Source organism: Cavia porcellus, unplaced genomic scaffold (assembly GCF_034190915.1).
Source record: "Cavia porcellus strain 051 isolate PalLab524CR breed Dunkin Hartley unplaced genomic scaffold, mCavPor4.1 scaffold_1, whole genome shotgun sequence".
In the NCBI taxonomy this organism is placed as follows: domain Eukaryota; kingdom Metazoa; phylum Chordata; class Mammalia; order Rodentia; family Caviidae; genus Cavia; species Cavia porcellus.
In genome coordinates this window covers 131,470,370-131,485,475 of record NW_026947484.1, presented here as the reverse complement: position 1 = coordinate 131,485,475, position 15,106 = coordinate 131,470,370, and the positions used below count along the sequence as shown (strand labels likewise).

The window sequence follows — 15,106 nt, the reverse complement described above, 5'->3', positions numbered from 1 at the left end:
TACCCCACCCTATAGGGTCTGGATGCATAGAGCCCTCATTCCCTAACCCTTGAGATACCACTCAGGAAGGTTTCCAACCTTTTCTTTCAGGGGCAGGACTCACTCCTACCCCTTGGAGAAGAAAGTTAACATTTTCCCTCCTTTGAGAGTCCAAAGGCATGAAGGGCTCCCCTTCTACCTCATGAGTGGAAGTTCTATGTTCTTCATGCTATCCTGATCTGGACTAACGAACAGCCAGTTGTAAGACACAATTAGTTTGTCGTTAGAGGTAGCAAGGGGGCACAGAGCCTTCTCTAGTGACCTTCTGATCTAAACAGCTTTTCCTAGCCACACCACAGACAGTGTCTGGAGGACTGGGGCCCATGTTCTACTTGTTTGTTCCTCTTGTGCCCTGTCTGGTAGAGCATTTCCTGAGTTCCTCATTTCTAGAACTTTCCACCCATTTATTACTATGATCTTTTTCTGTTTCCTGCCTGCAAGCCATGGAATTAACCAAAGGGGAAATGGCAACAGCTGCTTCAGGAATTTCAGGAAGTAGAGGAGGAAGAATGGAAGCAGGAATCCCAGGAGGCTGGAGGCTGCTGCTTTCAACCAGTTTGAATACCAAGGCAGTTAGAGGAACAGTTGGAAAGGTATATGAGTATTGTGGTGTTAATAACAATGCAAACCTCTCCCTGTTGTCTACACTGAATCTGCACTAACCCAGAAGTGTTACTGGGACATGGCTATGGTGAGTCATGCAGCGTGAATATTATCCGCAAAATCATCCACTGCTAATGGAGAAGTACCTGAAGTTGCAGGATTCCTACTGTACTCATTTGGTGTATTTGGTTTGAGAATAAGGAAGATTGAGGTTCTGGGAGCCAACAGTGCTTGCATAACATTTATGAAGCAGCTTGCAGGTGGTAGCCAAAAATACCTGGTTGGCAGAAAATGTTTTGAATATTCTGATGGAGCAGAGGGAATGAATACTGTGTCCTTATTACCATGAGGTTTAAATATGTTTCCACCTCATTGTGGCCACCAGGGGACTGCCCAGGCCCAGGCTCTATGCCAGAAGGAAGTGGATTTCAGTATAGCACTGTGTCAGGAATTGTTTGTGGAGTGTTTGATGGCTGGCCAGGATCTCTTAAGACTACTTCAGAATGTGTTGCTAGGATAACAGAATTTGAACTGCCTAGGAAGGTAGTATTCATAAAAATACTCAGACCTTGAGTCCTCAGTTCACTGGTATTTTATAGCTTCTTCAGTCAAGAACATCTCAGAAATCCCTAACATGTCATCTAAACCCAGAGAATAAGCTCTTTATACCATCTTGGTTGCAGTTTGGTCAACAAAAGGAATACCAAGATTGGTTCCAGCACTATAATTTCTTCAACCCAAGGCAGTCACTTTCTGTTCTGTGATTTTACTTACTGTATTTTTGAGGTAGTACACCCTTCTAATGAAGTTATTATTTCAAATATCTTGCCCCGGCGAGCCATCATTTGATGGCTGTTGACAGCATGTATATCAAATGTTGCTACCTCTGATGACAAACTAGCTTTATATGACTTACTGTTCTTTTGTCAAGATATGGTAGAGTGATGAACATAGCGGCAACCATCTTGGTCATACATCACTCCTTGAAGCCTTATCCAACCACCATTTCCTCACTCCTGGACTTTACGTGCCATATTATTCTTGTCCTGGTTAAATGACTACAGGAGCTCTTTAAAGCCCATTTCTGTGGAGAAAGTGTTGCCCCAGGAGATCACTGAGGAGTCCCTGGAAGAATCTGCAGGGAAGCTTGTTTACCTAATATTTTAGAACCTGAGCCAGATGCAGAAAGACAACAGTAGCTTCTCTGTTTCTACACCTCTGTGAGAAGCAGCCAAAAATTTGCTACCACATGCTCTACTGTCTGAAAACCAGCAAAGCTGCCTCAGGGAAGATAAACCTGGTCTAAGCCACCCAGAAGGGTGATCTGTTTATCTGCCTAATGATGGGCATGAAAGCCTCCCTGGAGAACAACATGTAGCATATTCATCAAGAGCCTGAAGTGGAAAACCTTTTAGCAGTCTTGTGCCTGGAAGCTCTTGGTAGCCCACAATATCCTCCTGAAGACCATAATCCTCATCCTGTGGCCTGTCAAATACAAGGAGCATCCAGAGACACTAGCCTGCCTGCTGCTTCAGCTCCAAAGAGAGAAGCCCAATGAGGAGATGGTAAAGTTGATACCGAGTTGGCCTTACTACCCTAGTGGCCAATTCACCATCATCCTGTGGCACTGTACATGAAGCATGATGAACTACCAGGAGCACACATCAAATTCATGCTTATCAAAAGCATCTGCCTCCCTCACAGAAGGTAGAGTCTGAGGAGCTCCAGCAGTAAATTGCCCAGCTGAACCTGGAGCACCTAAACAACCTGCAGCTCAATTTGACTGACACCAAGCAGGACTTTTTTAGCCAGATCCTTAATACTTTTAAGTACTGTAGAATACATGGGCAAGCTGTGACAAAGCCCACAAGATGAACTTGAATGATTACACCTGGAGAAGGAATAGGAGGACTCTTACACTAAGGCACCAAAGAGCCAGTGAAAGGCAGTTCTGTTGAGCCTTCCAAGTTGGAAGAATGCCATTCAGCCTCCCAAGGCTGAGAGAAATAGGCTCGTGTAGCGCTTAGAAGAAAGAAGACATAAAACCCAAGCCCTGCAGAAATGAAAAGGACCTTCTGCAGGTACATTCTGACAGTGACTGAGGCCCTGTGATCCCATGCCACCCTAGTTGGACTGCTCTCCTTCCTGGTGAATCATAGTGTAATAGGGGCTTGGGTGATATAGGGGATGCACTCTCTCCCTACTGAAGTTTGAGTAGTGGGAAAAATGAGCTGCTTCCTGGAGCCTATGCTAATAAACTGCCACATGGCACTCCTCATGCCACCTCTCCTGCCCCTATTCCTGCTGCTGCTTCCACTGTTGTTTGGGTTCTCCCTGCAGCCAGAGACTACAAAAAAGCCAGACTGTTTATCATTACCCTGCCAGTCTCACAAGGAGCTATTTCAGCAGAGAAAGAAAATGACGAAAGGGCTGCTGGATAGAGAAGCTAGAGAAAGAGTAGATGCTCAGGTTTGGGGATGTCCTTACCTGATGTTTCCTGTTTTGATTTCTTCTGAACAAACATCTTGTGGTCAGCGTATCTACCCCAGTGTGAATTGTATTTCTGACTTGGTGTGGTCATCATCCATTCTAGGAAGATGCTATGGCTTTCAGGAAGAATCCTGAAAAGTTGCACTCTGGATTGCCTTGTCTTGGAGGCTCGGGTTGGCCTGAGATTAATACCTCAAGCGGGGTCAGAGACCAGTGGAGTCCCAGAGACAAGCTCTTCACAGCTGTGAAATGTTTCTATTTCTTGATTCCATATTTTTCTTTTTCCCTGCCTCCTCTTCCTCTTCCTTCTCTTTCATTCACGCCCTCTTCCCCTCATCCTTTTTATTCTCTTTGGCAAACATAATTATGTTTTAAAAGTTGGTTTAAAATGTAATAAAACAAGCCATAATGAAAAAACACAAATTGCTAATATCAGGTGAAAATGAGATCACTACGTAACCTGTTGGCATTAGAGATACTGTAAAAGCGTGTTGTAAACAACTTCATGTGAGTAGATTGAATAATTTACATGAACTGTATCAATGCTTTTGAAATATAACTTGTCAAAAATGTTGCGGAACAAATGAACTAAATTGATAATCACAAACCTTGCCAAAATGAAAAATTCAAGCACTGGTTAATTGGGAAAGTGTGTCAAATACTATATACAAACTCAAAAAGCAGAAAACAATTTTCTGCTTTTCTTAGAAGGCAAGGATAACCCCACTAAGAAAATTTGACAAAAATATTGCAATAAAAGAAAATTAAAGATCAAGATATCTTGTCAGTATTTATGGAAAATGAAAGAAGAAAGATGAAGTTGATATAGATATTTCCTCATAGAGTATGGGTCCCAGATCCAGATCTTGTTATTCACCAGACAGATCAATTTCCAAGATTTCAGTTCCTCTAGACTATCTAATAAAACATGAGTAAATCCTCTGGAGGAAAATAATATCCTCCAGAGTTTCAAATTATGTCTAATTTTCCACATTAAAATATCTAACAGTAATTAAAATGTATATATGGGGAAACAAAAATTGATCAAAAGCAAGAAACATGTTGGATCCTGAGGATACTAGATATAAACTAAAGTAGTATAGCTAAAATTAGGTAACAAAATGGAGACATTTGGCAAAGAACTGAAAACTCCCCCAAGAATGAATCAAATATATATTCTAGAATTAAAACAATGATCAAAATTACTAAATTAGTACGTACATTTAAGTGATAAGATTTAGGAGAAAGCAAATTGGCAAACTGGAAGTTTAGTTAAGGGGAAACATTTAAATGGAGTCACAAATAACAAATATTAGTTAGAGTAAGATGCATGAAATATATTGAAAAATATTGGAATGAAGAATGGTCATAGCATGGGATGAACAGTACTGTTGGCTAAGAAAAAGACTAAAATTGAAACTTCAGACTTGTTACAAACCTCATATAAGGTCAGTGAAATTCACCATATCTAGATACATTATAGTAAAATTACTAAAAATCAATGGCAGAATCATCAACATACGTGAAAAAATCAATAGTTTTTCTGTTCACCAAAATGAACTGTCAGAAAGCAATCCTAAAAAAACAAAATAGGAATCAACATAACCAAGGAGTGGCAGACTACAATGGAAATTACAAAACACTGAAGAAGGAGATCAAAGAAGATGTCAGAAGGTAGACCTTACATGTTCATGGCTCACCGGAATTAAAATGGCAATGTTACCAAAAGAGATCCTCAAATACAATTTTTATAAAAATTCCAATGATTTTATAGATTTATAAAAAAATCCTAAAGATTGTATGGAATCACAAAAGACCCTGAATAGTCAAAGCAATCCTGAGCAAAAAGGTCAAGGAATCACAGTACTCAATTTCAAAAATACACTATAAAATCAGTTGTAACAAAAGCAGCATGGTTTCATCACAAAAATTGACATGTACACCAGTGAGAGAGAATAGACACAGAAACAAGTCCGCAAATCTATGACCATCTGATTTGCAAAAAAGGGCAATACAAATTTGAGAAAAAACAACCTCTTCAACAAATGTGCTGAAAAAACTGGATATCCATTTGTAGAAAACTAAATACCTCTCATCCTATACAAAAAACATTCAAAGTTGATCAAAGATCTGGATATAATAAGACTTGAAACATTTAGAAAACAGGAAACATTGGAGGTCATTGGCATAGGGCAAATAATTCCTGAGTAAGATTCCAGTACCATGGGAAATAATGGCACAATCAACAAATAGGTGTACAAAAAATTTAACAGTTTCTACGTAGCAAATGAAAAAAAGTAAGCCTACAAAATAGGGGAAAATCTTTGCCAGCTACTGCACTTGTGATTGTTAATATCAAGAATGTATAAAGAACTAAAAAAAACCCTCAAAATCCTTAACATACAAAAAGCCCAAAGTATAAATGGGCAAGTCAGTTGAACTGAGGATTCTTGAAAGAAGTAAAAACACCCAATAAGTATATGAAAATGTTCAACATTTTTGTCATTAGGGAAATGCAAATCAAAATTATATTGAGCTTTTATCTCATACCAGTCAGAATGGTGGTTATTAATAATAAAAAAACTGGAGAAGATATAGGGCATATGGAGACTTTCGACTATTTGGAATGTAAATTAGTATAATTACCATGGAAGTTTTTGAACATCTAAAAGTATAACTAATTCAAATGATTCAAAGTGCTTCTTTGTATATATCTAAAAGAGCTAAAGTCAGAATATGATAGAGATGGCTGCGTACCTATGTTTATTGCAGTACAATTCACACTACCTGAGAAATGGAACTAGTGTATGTGCCCTTCAGTGGGTGAACTGATTATAAAAATACAGTATTTACACTTCCTGCAGTATTGCTGGATCATAGTGTTCAGAGAAATAAGTCAAGCTGAGAATGCAGATTTGGCATATTTTCTCATACAGAAAATCTAAGGGAATAGAAAAATGATAATAGGAAAATAGACGGGTTAGATGTGAGTACAGGAAAAAGGAAAAGGGCTCTGACAGAGGGTAATGGGGGAGTCACCATTTTCCTTATTCATATGTTGATGGACATGATTCTTAAGATTTAGATATTGTGAGTTATGTTGCTGAAAACATTGGGATGCACGTTCATTGAAATATGTCTTCACATGTTTAGGAAGATATCCAGAAACATATAGTAGAGTTAAATGGGATTTCCATTTTTATTTTTTCAAGAATCTTACTCAGATTTCCGTAGTGGCTGCATTTGCTTATATTCCTGCCAACAATGTAGAAGGGTTCTTTTTTTTTCCTGCAACTTCACCCAGCATTTGTTATTTTTTTAATTGTAAAAACAAAGGATGATACAGAATTTCAAAACAAAATATAGGAGATTAACACTAGTTAATATTTTTTATATTGTCTTGAGTTCAGATTACAACATATAGGCATGAAAGAAATGATCAACCAAATAAAGCACAAACATTGATAATAAATATTCTTACTGAAATAGGAAGGAATCTTAGTGCTCTTTTGATTTGCAATAGATGAAATTTTTTTCCACATAAACCTTTTGTTTTAATAAATAAAAACTTCATGGTTTAGTTTTTAGATCACATTTACAGAGGAGGAAAACTCTAGGCCCAAACGAGTAATGGTACCGCCAGGAGGAGCTCAGGTGCCACATGCAGCTTCCACCTAAAGCACAGGGACAGAATGCTCCTTGCTTTAGCCAGGGGAAGAGTGAAGCCAGGGTGGGGCTGTGCACACTGAGAGCCCCTCCCACTGCTACCAAAGGGCGTCATGGATAAATGCGGAACCCTAGTAGGGCAGAGGAAGGGAGCCACCCAGACAACCTATAGGTGCTGCGCAGGAGAAAAAGGCTTAGTCAAAGAACTTCCTATTAGTATTTGCACCAAACAAGGCTCCTGGAACCTCTGGCATCATCTGCTGGGCTGTGAGATCCAGCCGAGTCTCAAGGGTGTTAGAAACTTATTTTATGATCCCTAGTATAGCTCTCAACTCCACCAGCTATGTCCTCAGGCAGGGAGGCCTCCTCATCAATTTAAACATCAACATCTTTCTTGGTGGCAGTGTAGTCATAGGGATTGCTTTTTGCACTGAAGCCTTTACCAAAGGGAAACCTTGCTTCCTGCAGCGCACACTTGGGCGCCAACAGCTGGTACAAACCCTGGAGTACCAATTCCATCCAGCAGTATTCGGTACCTGGTTATATCTTTTACTACCTTGCTGAGTCTGCTTTACTTTCAGTTAGCAGGTCAGTGATAAGGTCATCTCTTGCTCTGAAGACTTTCAGCCTTACTTGATTCATCAAGTTGAGCATCTTAATTTTCTTTTGCTGCTCAATTTGCTTTTCTTCTCAGAATATTCCATTATCTTCAGTCTTTGGATTTGCACAAGATGACCTTTCTCAATGTTGCACTCTTCTGCTTTTGCATCTATGTCTTCAGCTTTCTCATTGGCTTCTTGTCCAGTGAAAGCCATCATGTGCTTAATCTACTTTTGTACATCAGCATTGCGAAGGGCCATGGCAAAAGTGACACAATGCTGGTAGGCAACTGGGTTTAGCTTAATTTTATATGAAGCAGTAAGTACAAATAGGAGACAAAAACTCAGTGCAGTTTTCTGCTTCCTTTCATGAAATGTTTTTTAGTAATAGCTGGAGATGTTAAAAAAATTTATTGACCATTTGTATTTGTTCTGAGAAATATCTATTCATTTCAGTTGCCCATCTTTTGGATGGGTGTTTTATTTTCCATTGTCTAACATGTTTCAGTTCTTTATATGTTCTAGAGATTGGCCCTCTGTCCAAGAAGTAGCGAGTAAAAATTTGTACCATTCTCTAGGTTGTCTGTTTTCTCTATTGGTAGCTTCCTTTGCTCTGTAGCTTTTAAGTTTGATATGTTCTAATTTGTTTATTCCTGGTGTTTTTTTATGCAATGTGAATTCTGTCTAGGAAATTCTTACTTATACATATGTCTTTAAGCATTTTGCCTATTTTCTACCAGGTTACATGTTTCTGTTTTGATATTTAGTGGGGTTTTTTTTTTACACATTTTTGTTTTATTTCTATTCAGGGTGAGAGAGAGGAGTCTAGATTCATTCTTCTGCATGTATAAAACCAGTTATCCCTGTACCTCTTGGTAAAAGAGACTGCCTTTAATCCAGTGTTTTGTTTTTAGCCATTGTATCAAATAAAAGATACCTAAATATGATTGAGGTTGTTTCTGTATCTTCTCTTCTGTTTCATTGATTTGAATGTCCATTTTTGTGCCAGTACTATGCTGTTTCTATCACTCTAACTCAGTAATAGAGCCTGCAATCCAAGAAAGTGATGCTTGGTTGTGCTCAAAATGGTGTTTTCTTTTTCTTTTAGGTCTCTTCTGGTTCCATATAAATTATAGAATTATTTTTCTAGTTCTGTGAAGAGTGCTTTGGTATTTTAATTTGGATTACATTAAATCTACATATTGTTTTTGGTAATATTATTTTGACAACACTGCTTTTGCTTGTTCAGGAACAGAGGATGTCTGTTCATTTCTAATGTCTTTTTTGATCTCTTTTTAAAAATACTGTAGTTTTTATTATAGACATCTTTTACTATTTTCAGCAGGGTTTTTAAAAATCATGAATGGATATTAGATTTTTTAAGATTTTTTGTCCCTAGAGCTACATGTCATTCTCTGACTTTTGACCTTGCTTCTATTTATATTATACATTGACTTACATATGTTAAACTCTCTTTGTATCCCTAGAGTGAAGCTAACTGGGTCATGATATTATAATGATTTGTTGCATTCTGTTTGCAAGTATATTGTTGAAGATTTTCCATTTGAAAATCGTAATGAAGGTGGTTGGCTGTAGTTTTCCTTTTCATTAAGTTCTTTGATAGTTTAGCATCAGGATAGTGCTAGTTTCAAAGAATGAGTTTGGCGTACTCCTTTTCTCTCAGTTTCATTAAAAGGTTTGAGAAGTAGAGGCATAAAATCTTCTTTGATGTTCTGGTAGAATTCTGTAGAAAATCCATTAGGTCCTGAGCTTTTCTCTGTTGGTAGAGTTTTTATTACTGTCGTAATCTATTGCCTGTTACTAGACTATTCAGAGTTTTTATATCTTTTGTTTCAATTTCGATAGGTCATATGTTTGTTAAGAATTTCTCCATTTTTTCTAGATTCTTCAATTTATTGGAGTACAAGTTTCAAAGTAATTTTTTTGTAATCATCTGGATTCCAGTGATTTTACTCATGATTTTATTTTTTCATTTATACTTCCATTGATAAGAGTTTTTCCCCCTCTCTTGGTAAGATTGACTAAGGTTTGTCAATCTTACTTATTTTTTTAAAGAACCAAATTTCTGAGTCATTGATCCTTTGTACTATTTTTTAGTATTAATTATATTCATGTTTGGTTCATCTTTATAATTTTTTTCCTTCTATAGATTTTGGGATTTGGATCACTCTTTAATTTTTAGGTCATTGGGATATACTACTAAGTTATTTATTTGGGATCACTCAGGTGTTGTAATGTGTACATTCAGAGCTATAAACTTCTCTCAGAACCGCTTTTATTGTTTTGTATATAATTTTGCATGTTGTGCTTCCATTGTTACTTGATTCTAGGAATGTTCTTATTTTTTGAATTCTTCTGTGATCCATTGATTATTCAGTAATGTATTGTTTAATCATGTTTTTATATAGTTTCTATTGCTGTTAATTTATAACTTCACTATGATATAATAATAGGTAGGGGATTACATCAATCCTTTTGTGATTATTTTAGCATGGTTAATAACCAAAGATATAATCTGTTTTGGAAAGAATCCTGAATGCCGCTCAGAAAAATGTGTATTTTGTCACTGTTAGATGAAACACTGTGGACCCCTGTTAAGTCCATTTGTTTAGTGATATTGTTTAACTGATAAGTTTTGCTAATTTTTTGTCTTGTTGACCTGCTAGTTTTGAGAGTAGGTTATTGAAATTTCTCACTGTAATTGTATTGATATGTTTTTCCTTATATGTACAGTAGTTTTTGTTCTGTGAAGTTGGGTTTGCTAACATCAATGCATAGTTAATGTTATCTCTTCTTGTTGAATCATTCCATTTACTATTATGTAGTGATCATGTTTGTGTTTTCTGACCAGTTTTGGCTTGAAGCTTGTTGTTCCGAAATAAGATAAGCTATTCCTGCTTGCTTTCATGCTCCAGTTTCATAGAGTATCATTTTTTGTCCTTTTACTATTAATCTGTGAGTTTCTTTGGGAGCAGTGCATTTTATAGGCAATATATAGCTGGCTTTTCTTTTTGACCCTATCTTCCAGTGTGTTTCTTTTGATTTGGAAGTTTCAGTATTGATATTGAAAGTTATTATAAGGTGTTTCTTGAATGTCATTATGTTATTTTTTCCAATGCCAATTCTTTTGTTTTTTTTCCTTTTGTTTAATTACTCTCCCAATTACATGTACACATTGCTTTAGGATTTGTGGTACTGGTGACATCCCTGTCATTGTCAAGGATTCTGTTAACTATTTTCTCTATTGTATGTTTAGTGGTCATATATTTCTTCTTGATATTCCTTGTCTTGTAAAATCTTTACTTTTCTGTTTCTTTTGAAGGCAAGTTTTGTAGAACAGAGAAGTCTCTATTGACTTTTGGGGGGTGGGGCTTGAAAAACTTTGCTCCTTGGTCTCCTGGTCTTTGAGATTTGTCCTGAGAAGTCTAGTGTTATTATGGTTATCTTGTCCTTTTGCTGCTCTTTTTATGTAACAACTTTTTGTATTTTTCTTTGTTGGATATTTAGAATTTGTTTATGATATATCATGGAGTGGTCCTTTTCTGGTTGTGGCTATTTTAGGTTCTGTGTGCTACTTGTACTTGAATATTGAGTTATTTACCTAGCTTTGGAAAAGCTTCTTATAAGTGAATATGTTTTATGACCTTTGAATATTGAGTTACTTACCTAGCTTTGGAAAAGCTTCTTATAAGTGAATATGTTTTATGACCTCTGAGTCTTTTTCTAATTTTTTACTTTATTATTAGACTCCTCATGATATTTTTTGTCACAGGTAGTTTCTAGATCCAGCTTAATTTTTTAAAAAAAGGTTATTATCAAGCCATGAGAACCAGGGGTGAAGAGAAGTCACTGGCATAGTAGGCATTCTCCCACCATACCCCAGGCTCAGCTCCTGAGCTTGGCTCTGGTGAGAGCTCCCTGCCACCACCACCCAAAGCTGCTGGGATCTATGTCTGTGTGATCTACCTTCTACTAAACCCCCAAATTCTACTGAATTTTATGCACAAGGGCTCTTTTCCCAAAGCTCTAAATATCTCTCAGTTTGTGGACTGGAAAGAGCCTTGTGTGGCATGGAAAACTGAAATTGCAGAAAATTGAAAAAGATGCAGAAAGATGAAAAGGTGTGGGTTTGACAGGTTTGGCAAAGACAAACATCTGTTCCATCTATTATTGTGAAGAAAAGAGGAAAGAAATCAGAGAAGTCTCCAGAAAACAGTAGAAGACTTGGCACCATATCAGTCCCATTATGCTCCCTCCAACACACTTAAAGATGCCCAATCATAAGAAAGAGGCCAGCACCTCATCCTAGTCATGCCTACAGGAGTATAGCTGCAACCTAGCTGAGTTCTGTCTGCAGCAAGAAATGAGAAGCAATTTTGGTAGCCTGTCGGGACCTACCAGCAACTCCATTGCCTGACATGTATATACAACCTCTGAAGTCACAACTGTAGAGGACTGGAGCTTAGCCTCCCACAAAAGCCACAAAACAAAATCTCCATTTTTGAACTAAGATGGAACTGGCAAGATTCTGATTGTAGGATAAATATGATTAAGAGAGGTATTTGCCTTTTTCTGTTTTTCATCTGATACTGCTTTTTGAAAGATTCAGAGAAAGGCGTTGTATGCTAATAATAAAAGAAATCAGATCTATTGCTTTTAGCAAGTTATACTAGGGTTCCCCATTTCAAGGGTTAACTAAATTAACTATTTGATTTAGGCATTTGATTTTCCTGTACTTTTTGCCATATTCCATTTAAAGTCTTTCCTCCTTTTGTTTTTAACTTTCCTTCTCCCAACCTCTCAAATCTTTCCTCCTACTTTTTCTTGCATTATGCAACTACTGTTATGTATCAGTGTATTTTGAATTTTTTTTCCTTTCATCTGGTATTTTCTCTTGGTTAGAGATAGGTGGTCAGCATTTTGTTGGTAAAAGCATAGGACTAAGAAATTGTGTTAGTGATAAGCCAGTTTACATTCAGAGCCCTAGGAAGGAAGTTTCTTGGTCAATCAACCACTCAGCAGGACTCTGAGGTAAAGCTTGCGCCAGGCCATGACATCATGGTCAGGATAGGCCCCAACAAACCATGGGACAAAGTGTATGCCTTGTATGCCTTGTGTAGACCTGCTATGAGGAGCACAAGAAGAAGCACCCTGACTCCTTGGTCAACTTTGTGAAGTTTTCCAAGAAGTGCTTGGAGGGATGGGAGACCATGTCTGCCAAGGAAAAGTTGAAGTTTGAAGATACGGCAAAAAGTGATAAAGCTTGCTATGACAAGGTGGTGAAAAATTATGGTCCTCCCAAAAATGGTGATGAGAGAAAAAAATTTCCTAAATGCTCCTAAAAGACCACCATCTTTCTTTTTTCTGTTTTGCTCTGAATATTGCCCAAAGATCAAAAGTGAACACAGGCCTGTCCATTGGAGATACTGATGAAAAAGAAAGGTGGGAGATGAAATATGGTCTGAGCAGTCAGCCAAGGTAAACAACTATATGAACAACAAGCAGCTAAGCTAAAAGAGATATATGAAAAGGATATAGCTGCATATCATGCCAACGGCAAAAGTCTAGGAGGAAAGAAGAGTCCTGATAGCCCAATAGGCTCAAAATATGAACCAGAAGATTGAGGAGGAGAGGAAGAAGATGATGATAAGAACGAGTGGCTGTTCTGTAATAGCATGTGGAGTATATGTGTGCTTAGGCAATTTTTTTCCTAAGGATGTGAATTCAAGTGCAGTTCATTAGCTTCAGTATAAAAACTACAGATTTTTATATAACTGATATAATTCTTTGTAGAAAAAATCCTTGGTACCGGTAAAAACGAAAAAGACAAAAAAAAGAAAATTCAGGTTTTAGCTTTATAAGATACTAGTGCATTTAGATTTTAAAACTTTTGATGTTGACTGTTCCTAAATATTTAATGGTTTCTTTCATGTGTATTGTAGCACATCAAATTTGCAGGAACTAGTACAAGTAATATATTTTGAGTTTTTTAAGATGTTGCATTTTTGAAAATTTGTAATAAAAATTATGTAAATTTTAAATATATAGGAATAAAACTTCATACTGTTTTGTCACTATAGTTCTTTACTTAGTCACATAAAGTTCTCTTGCACCAAATATTGTATCATAGGGTTAGCCTGAGATCAGTTTTCTACTTTGGTCATAAATTTGATACAATCTTGCTGTTATCTATGCTGTGTTCCATTTGAACTCATTCCTCCTTTACTTACTTTTTCCTCTCAAACCCTCTCAAATTCGTCTTTCCTCTCTGATTGTGCATCACACAAATATTATTAGCATAATATATTTTGATTGTTTTTTTCCTCTTACACTATATTGTGATTTTTTCATATGTATATAATGGTGAATAAAAATTAAATATTGCTTTAGTTTATGTGATATCTTTCATTGACATGTGAAGTTAATTGTAACCAAATTGTGCATGGAGAATTCAAACACAAGATTTCTATTAGTATACTAGTCCCAATACCCTTACAGCTTCTCACAAGATTCAGTTCTCTGCTTCTAATTCCTGTATACCAGAAACAGAAACGAACTTTCTTTTTTTTTTTTTTAATTTTATTTAAAAGGAAAAAGAGAAAAACACAAAACAAAACAAAGCAGTGTAAGGGTACAAGTAATACAGAACTACAAAAAAAAAACAGTAAGAAATCACCAGTTAATAGATTACATATTATCATCTTAGAGATAGTTGCTCAAATCACAGTATCAAAGCATACAAAGTAGACATTCAAACAGTAAGACTGCAAACAGTTGTGTTCAATGATCCAACCAAAAACATTAATATGGTCAGCTATTTAACACCCCTAAACACACTTGCTGTTGTATCCTTTAGAGCTCTTTTTTTACAACAAAATTTACACATTTTGGGTTTTATTTCTCCTTAGTACTTATTACTTTTTTTTTGGGAGAGAATGAAGTCAAATATGGCAAAATAAAGCTGTCAGTCAAAACCAAGGATAGACATAGCACATGATGTAAAACAGAGTACAAGGTTATCAACAGTGGTTATCAACAATGTCTCTTGTTTCCTGAAAAAGAATTGTCTATCTCATTAGATATTATAAAGTTGAACAAAACAGTAGAGAACAAGACCAATAAAACTTAAGCATTGTAAACATTACAGGACTTCCAAAGGAGACAATAGTCAAACCAGAATGGGCATCTTAGTGAATCCTATTGCCTTCAAAGTAGTTACCTATACCCTCAAACTTGATACTATCATACAGAATGGAACAGAGTCTAATCAGTCAAAACAAGATTGTGGGAGTATTATAGGACTTCAAAACAAGTTAATAGGAAATCAAAAAAAGTTACTATTTTATATCCTGCTAATTTTTTTAAATTTTCCCCTTAATTAAAAAAACATAAGAAATAACTAAATAATTTTTTTAATGAATAAGGGAGAGATTGAGATAAAACAGGACATAACAATGTAACAATACAGGTCAAAGCATGACTGTTTCAGCAACCTAGTGCTTCACCACCAAATAACCTGACTTAATAGTAGTTACCATAGTGTCTGTCTTTTTCCTTGAAATATTTGAATAAAACTTCATATACTATAGCTTCAAATATTTCCATATCAAGAAGCCCAGAATAAAGCCTTTCCAATTAATAAGTGAAAACTTTATAAGGTTTCAAGGCCACATAATGGGGAATCATGA

At 36.4% G+C, this 15,106-nt stretch overlaps 4 pseudogenes; 3 read left to right on the top strand and 1 right to left on the bottom strand.

Moving 5' to 3' along the window:
• The first annotated feature begins 482 nt into the window (after positions 1–482).
• LOC134477503 (integrator complex subunit 3-like) lies at positions 483–13,807 on the top strand (annotated as a pseudogene).
• LOC134476599 (integrator complex subunit 3-like) lies at positions 1,701–13,807 on the top strand (annotated as a pseudogene).
• On the bottom strand, positions 6,993–7,658 carry LOC100723225 (V-type proton ATPase subunit E 1-like; annotated as a pseudogene).
• LOC100722945 (high mobility group protein B2-like) lies at positions 11,522–13,807 on the top strand (annotated as a pseudogene).
• Positions 13,808–15,106: the final 1,299 nt, after the last annotated feature.